This window comes from Apodemus sylvaticus, chromosome 5, assembly GCF_947179515.1.
Source record: "Apodemus sylvaticus chromosome 5, mApoSyl1.1, whole genome shotgun sequence".
Classification (NCBI taxonomy): Eukaryota; Metazoa; Chordata; class Mammalia; order Rodentia; family Muridae; genus Apodemus; species Apodemus sylvaticus.
This window is the reverse complement of record NC_067476.1, coordinates 1368977-1376787: the sequence shown is the minus strand read 5'-3', so window position 1 is coordinate 1376787 and position 7811 is coordinate 1368977.

The following is a 7811-nucleotide window of genomic DNA, read 5'->3' as shown; positions in this document are numbered from 1 at the left end:
CATGGGTACTCTTTCCAGAAATTACAACTTGTACAACACCTGGACATAATTTTGTTCTGTGTCAGGATGATCTTGAAATCAGTAATCTGACTACCATTCCAAAAAAAAAAACAAAACCTAAATCTCTTTATATCCTTTTTTACTATGATTCAGAGAAGTTGGCACACAGTTTAGCTGCTTTAGTTATGTTAGTTTCGTGAATGTTCTTATACAATCATATTACATCCTTATATTTTCATAGTTGAGAAATTATCTATTCTACACATCATATTTTTAAAGGATTTTCTATACCCTAAATAGTTGACCAGAAATTCCCAGACTTTATTATTTGCTGAGAAATTAGCCATGCCTTGCTTCTGGACTCCAGCTAGCTCTGATTATCAGGGAGTCCTTAACATTATCAAGAAGGACATTCTTCAAAGGAAGAATATAAAATATGTACATTATTATATAAAGAAGTTTTACTCCGCATCAACTATCAACACTCGTGAAGTCCCATGCCTGCTGGTTCTATCCTGGTGGCAGAAACCATGTCATTCTGTCCCTAACAAGGCCATGCCAGTCAAACCCCTATAGCCGTCCTTGTAAGTACAGTTGTCAGCTAGAAGATATACTTCCTCACTATTCTCTGAGACCTTCCTTAGCAAAAGGGCTTCTTTAACTGGCCCTCTAATTTTCCAGGCTTGGACAGAAAACCTGTGGTCTTGACTGTAGACCCATAAATTGTGGCTACACTGGAGCTTCCTCCCGACATTCTTTAGATAAAGATGCTTTTCTTGTTTTCAAGAAGAATTCATTATAATAGCCCAGCCTCAAGGAGGATACTATCAATTCTGTATTTTATAGATGTGTTTAATCTACATTGCCATTCTAAAGTACAGGTGAGCAATATCCTCCAAAACTGATGCTAAAGTGATGATGGGCAGTGATTTTGAACCCACAGAGATCATTGGTGACAATAGAGCCCTGCATAAATGTGTGGTATCCTAAGAATATTAGCACGTGCACCTTACTTACCTGTACCTTCACATCTGAAGAGGTATCTCCATTCAAATGGGGATAATACAGTACAATGAAAGTAGCACAATTGCTAGAAGACAAAAGACAAGTGCAGAATCTGGGGTAAGGGCTCATAAGAGCATTTGTTTTTCTCTTGCAGGATGTATATGGTGTTCCACAAGGATTGCCTGATAAGAGAGGATCTGATAACCTCTTCTGGCAGCTGAGGGAACTGATTGCAGGATGGCTATCTCAATATAGTTGGCATAAAAATTTAAAAAAAAAACTAGAAAAAATCCAAAAACTAAAACAAAAAGCACCACTCATTCATATAAAATAAATATAAAAATATACATGAACAACAACACAAACAGCAAAAGAATCACATCAAATACATTATCAAGTCCAACATCAATTACATGACATAGAAGCTCATTATCTCTGTTGTGAGGTTATCATTGATGCTATATTACAAGGAAAAATTAGCAAATTTGTCTGCATTTCTGGATTTTTTTTTTATACTGCCTTGTGAATGTTTGTATTTCCTGAGTATCTGAAGAGTAAGGTGACTGTATTTCTAATTCATAAGTCCACAGTGCCAATAATGAATGTAGGTTACAGAGTACTATGCTTTAGGGATAACAATAAACATGACAGTATGACTAGAGTATCATAAAGTGTGTAGCTATGGAGTGTGCCTCATTCTCCAAATAATAGACACAATTCCTTTAGTATCCCTATCTGGCTGGGAATTCACTATGTAGACCAGGCTGCTCAGATCATATTGGGAATGAATTTTGCCTGTGTGTTCTGAAGTTACAAGAGTATGACAGCACACTTAAATAACCAAGATGGTCTTAAGGGTGAGGAAATAGAAATAAAATGTCTACTTATAATATTAGAATTTTTAAAATGTTTGTTTTTCCTTTTTTTGTTTACTGGCTTGTTTACATTTCAAATGTTATGCCCTTTTTCTGGTTCCCCCTTCCCAAAAATCTTCTATTCCATCCTCCCTACCCTGCTTCTATAAGGGTGCTTCTTCACCCACCCCACTTCCACCTCCTTGCCCTCAATTGCCCTATTCTGGGGCATCTATTGAGCCTGCATAGTACCAAGGACCTCTCCTCTCATTGATGCCTGACAAGGCAATCCTCTTCTATACATGTAGCTGAAGTCATGTGGACTCCTTGGTTGATGACTTAGTCCCTAAGAACTCTGGGAGGGAGCTCTGGTTTGTTGATATTGTTGTTCGTCCTATGGGATTACCAACCCCTTCAGTTCCTTCACTCCTTTCTCTAACTCCTCCACTGCGGACACTGTGATCTGTTCAATGATTGGCTGCCAGAATCCACATCTGTATATGTTAAGCTCTGGAAGAGGCTCTCAGGAGAGAGCTTTACCAGGCTCCTTTCAGCATGCACTTCTTGGCATCCACAACAGGGTCTGTATTTGGTGACTGCATATGAAATGGATCCCCAGGTGGGGCAGTCTCTTGATGGCCTTTGCTTCAGTCTCTACTCCACCCTTTGTCTCTGTATTTTGTTACCCTTTCTAAGATGGACCAACACACCCACTCATTGGTCTTCCTTCTTCTTCAGCTTCACGTAGTATGTGAATTGTAGCTTGGATACTCAGAGATTTTGGGCTAAAATCCACTTATCAGTGAATGCATCTGAGTCAATACCTTGAGCAGACTTGGATGCTAGCACTTTTTGTTTTGTTTTGTTTTAGTAGTTCAATCATAAACACACATTTACAATTGCAAAGAGATTCTTCTGAACCATATCACCTGAAAGAAAGTCTGTTTAATCATTGATAATTTAGATATGACCTTTAATGTCTCTTTTTTTGTTTTTTGTTTTCTTTCATCTGGTGGACATTATGTTTCTAGGAAATGATTTTTACATACAGAATGCCATCCTGTAGAACTTCATGAAGGGATTGATGCCAAGGTATGGCATTATCCTTAATGTCACAGAGCATTTTATTTGCTTCATCACAGAATAGAGTGGTACAATGTATATTTATGGTCTTCAGTTTAATCTCTCATTTTTCTATTATTGAACATAGATATTTTTAATACATTATATTCTGATTACAGTTTCCAGTAAGTGGTGAATATAATATATCCAGAACTTGCAATGCATCTTCACACAGACCAATGATGGAGAATATCAAAGTCATGTTTGGTAAAAGATAAGGATTCTTGCTGATCTAATTAATAACAAAAAGCAATACCAGAAAAAATCTCATATCTTCTTGATGGTATTCTAAAACAAGGCACGATGATGAATAAGAGAGATGCTTGAAACAAAAAATATCAATTGCAGTAAAGTTTGTACTATGGGACCTGCTAAACTTCTAAATAAATGTCTTTATATAAGCCTCATAAATGAGGGATCTGTAGAGCTGAATACAATTTAAGAATTTCTAGACATAGGGCACTATGATATGACAGGATATGGTGGGATATGATGGGATATGATGTGATATGATATATTTTGTATTTGAGTAAATCAATAAGGAGTTTGATCTACCTCTTAATGCCATCCTTGATCTATATTGCAGTCCTATTGAATAAGACACTATAAAATAATATTGGAGATGTAATCCAGCAGATACATTTTAAATTCTTTCTTAAACTACATATAAAATATACAACATATTCTCCTTATTTTTTATTATTTAAAACCAGTTTATACATCAATCATCTTAATAATGTTGTGTACTTTGAGAAGAAAATAATACATAAAGAATTTTGTTTAACTTTTATACTTATATTTTTTCATACCTTGAAATTATCATTAATGAATACTTAACCATGTCTATAGCTGAGGATTCTTTATCTAATATTGAGAATTAAATTATTTCAAAACATATATGATTTTTTGTTTTTTTCAAGACAGGGTTTCTCCGTATAGCATTGGCTGTCCTGGAACTCAATCTGTAGATCAGGTTGGCCACGAGCTCAGAAACTCACCTGCCTCTGCCTCCCAAGTGCTGGGATTAAAGGTGTGTGCTATCACTGCCCAGCAACATATATGATATTATTAGGCATAGAAAACAAGCATAAAATGTTAATACCTGAACCCTTAAGGATTATATGGTTACATTCTCAAAAATTGACCATATTATTGGACACAAAACAAACTTCAGTAGATACAAGGACTTTGCATTAATCCCTATGGGACTACCATGGATTTAGGCTGGTATTCAATAATGAAAATAACAACAGAAAGCCCACATATACTTGGAAGCTTAACAGCTATCTACTCTATGAAAACTTGGTCAGAGAATAAACAAATAAATAAAAGCGTTTTTTTTTAATTCAATGAATATAAAGGCATGGCAGATCCAAAATATAGTACAAAATGAAAGCAGTGCTAAGAGAAAACTCATAGTTCTGAGTGCCTCCATAAAGAAAGTGGTGAGAGCATACACTAGTACCTTAACAGCTCATCTAAAAGCTGTAGAAGAAAAAGAAGCAAATATACACAAGAGGAGTAGACAGCAAGAAATATTCAAACTCAGGGATGAAATCAACCAAGTAGAAACAAAAACAACTATGCAAAGAACCAAGAAAACCAGGAGCTGGTTCTTTGAGAAACTCAGCAAGATAAACTCTTAGCCAGACTAACCACAAGGCACAGAGATCATATTCAAATTAACACAATCACAAATGAAAAGGGAGACATAACAATAGAAAGTGAGGAAATTAAAAAAAGTCTTAAGATCCTACTATAAACGCCTATATTAAAAAAAAAACTCACAGAGAAAAAGGAGAGAAGTGATTGGAGAATGGGTGGAGAGGAGAAGGTTTACAGGACATATGGGGAGGGGGGATCTGGGAAAGGGGAAATCATTTGGAATGTAAACAAAGAATATAGAAAATAAAAATATTAAAAAAAAAACTCGAAGAAGTGGAGTAAATAGAATAATTTCCTAGACAGAAACCTGGTGACAAAGATAAATCAGGATCAGGTAAAACATCTAAAGAGTCCCAGAATATTTAAGGAAATAGAAGTACTCATCAGAAACTTCTCTATCAAAAAACAAAACCAAGGTCCAGATGATTTTAGTTCAGAACTCTATCAGACCTTCAAAGAAGATCTAATAGTGTTTTACACTATTCCATAAAATAGAGACAGAAGGAATACTACCCAATTCTTTCTATGAAGCTACAGTTACACTGATACTTACACCACAAAAAGACATGGTAATAAAGAAAACTACTCACCAATTTCCCTTGTGAATGTCTATGCAAAATTACACAATAGTATACCCACAAACCGAATCCAAGAACACATTAAAATGTTATTCCAACAAGAACAAGTAGGCTTAATCTCAGGGATTCATGGATGGTTCAATATGGAAATGCATCAACATAATACAAAATATAATCAAATTAAAAATATAAACAACCAACACAACCATCTTATTAAATGGTGATAAATCATTTGACAAAATTCAACACCCCTGCATGGTAATAGTGGTACAAAGATGAAAAATTCAGGGTCCATACCCAAACATAGTAAAAGTAATATGCAGCAAACAAATAGCCAATATCAAACTAAGTGGAGAGAAAATTGACGCAATTCTACTAAAATCAGGCAATAAATTAGACTGCCTTCTCGCTCCTTATCTATTCAATATAGTACTTAAAATTCTATCCAGAGCAATTAAACAACAAAAGGAGGTGAAAGGGATAAAATTTAGTAAGGAAGAAGTCAAGGTATCACTATTTGCAGATGATATGATAGTATAGTTAAGTGACTCCAGAGAAAAATTTCACCAGAGAACTCCTTAACCTGATAAACAACTTCAGAAAAATGTCTGGATAGAAAATTACCTAAAATAAATCAGTAGCCTTCCTCTACACAAAGGATAAAAAGGCTGAGAAAGAAATTAGGGAACAATAACCTTCACAAGTTTATCAAATAATATAAAATGGTTTGGTGTTACTCTAACAAAGCAAGTGAATGATCTGTATGACAAGACTTCATGCTCATAGATTGACAGGGTTAATATATTAAAAATGGCCATCTTGCAGAAAGCAACATATGGATTTGATGTAATCCCCGTAAAAATTCCAAATCAATTCATAAGAGTTAAAAAGAGCAATGTGCAAATTCATCTGGAATAACTAAAAACCCAGGATAGTGAAAACTATTCTCAGCAGTAAAAGAACATGTGTGGGAGTCATGAGATTGCACCTCACACCAGTTAGGCTAAGATCAAAAACTCAGGTGACAGCAGATGCTGGAGAGGATGTGGAGAAAGAGAAACACTCCTGCACTGCTGGTGGGATTGCAAGCTGGTGCAAGCACTCTGGAAATAAGTCTGGCAGATCCTCAGAAAACTGGACATAATACTACCAGAGGACCCCACTATATCACTCCTGAGCATATACCCACATTACACCCCAGAATGTAATAAGGACACATGGTCCACTATGTTCACAGCAGCCTTATTTATAAAATCCAGAAGCTGGAGAGAACCCAGGTGTCCCTCCACAGAAGAATGTATACAGAAAAGGATTTACATTTTCACAATGGAGTGGTATTCATGTATAAAAAAAGACTGAATTCATGAAATTTGCAGGCAAATGGATGGAACTAGAAAATAGCATTCTGAGTGAGGTAACCTAGACACAAAATTACACACATGGTATTCACTCCCTGGTAAATGGAGCTCAATAGCTCACTATATCCAAGATACTATTCACAGACCAAATGAAGCTTCAGAAGAAGAACAACATAAGGAGAACAACATACCAACCAACCATGCCCCTCATACTCCCAGGGTCTAAACAAACAAACAAACAAAGTATACACATGGAGAAAACCATTCCTCCAATTGCATATGAAGCAGAGGATGACCTTGTAGGGCTTCAGTGGGATAAGAGGCCCTTGGTCTTGTGAAGACTTGATACCCTATTGTAATTCCAGGGCAGTGAGGTGGCAGTGGGTGGTTGTTGGCAGGAATACTCTCATACAAAAGAGGAAGGACGATGGGATAGGGAGTTTCTAGAGGAGAAACAGGAACAGGGATAACATTTGAAATGCAAAAAAAGAAAATACCCAATAAAAGAAAAAACAGACTTGAGGAACCAGTGTCACCAAATGCGCACTGCAGCCGACATCTACCAAGAAAAGTGGTTTATTCTACTATGGTGCTCAGATTCTTGAAAATAAAAGAAAATCACATTTCCAGTGGGGATCATGCAAACTAAACGCTAAAATGCGTATATAACTTCATGCTCACTCTACTTCTCGGGAGCAACTTTATTTTCCTTTTCGGCCCTAAGAAAAGCTAAACGGCAAACTGAAAGAAAAAACAAATTCTTTCAAACTCTTTTAGGCAACTTTCTCTCCTCAGAAATGAACTACACAGAGAAATAAACTGCTGAGCAAGCACAGCCTAAACCTAACAAGTATAGCCCGCAAGGGTCAAACTTAGTAAATTGCGCTGTGCTCTGGAGTCAACATTGTGGGCTTTCCCCCTCCTCACACACAGCCCCGCCCCCCCCCGCTGCCGCGCGGAGCATCACGGGAGGAGTGGCGGGGAGCTAATAAGTGCCCACCCTGTGGAGAGAAACAAACTGCACGTGCAGCCGTGGGGCGGTCCTTGGTCAGAAGCCTGGTCCAGGCGGCGCGTGGCACTGTTTACCGGAGTCCCTGAAGACTCTCCGTGACGCACGTCTGAGCTAGCCAATCCCAGGCGCCGGTGGGCGGGCTCTCGGGATTTGAAACCCAGTGCTGTGGTCTGTGCTGGGGAAGTGGATGTGGAAGGCGAGCGAGCGAGCACAGCTC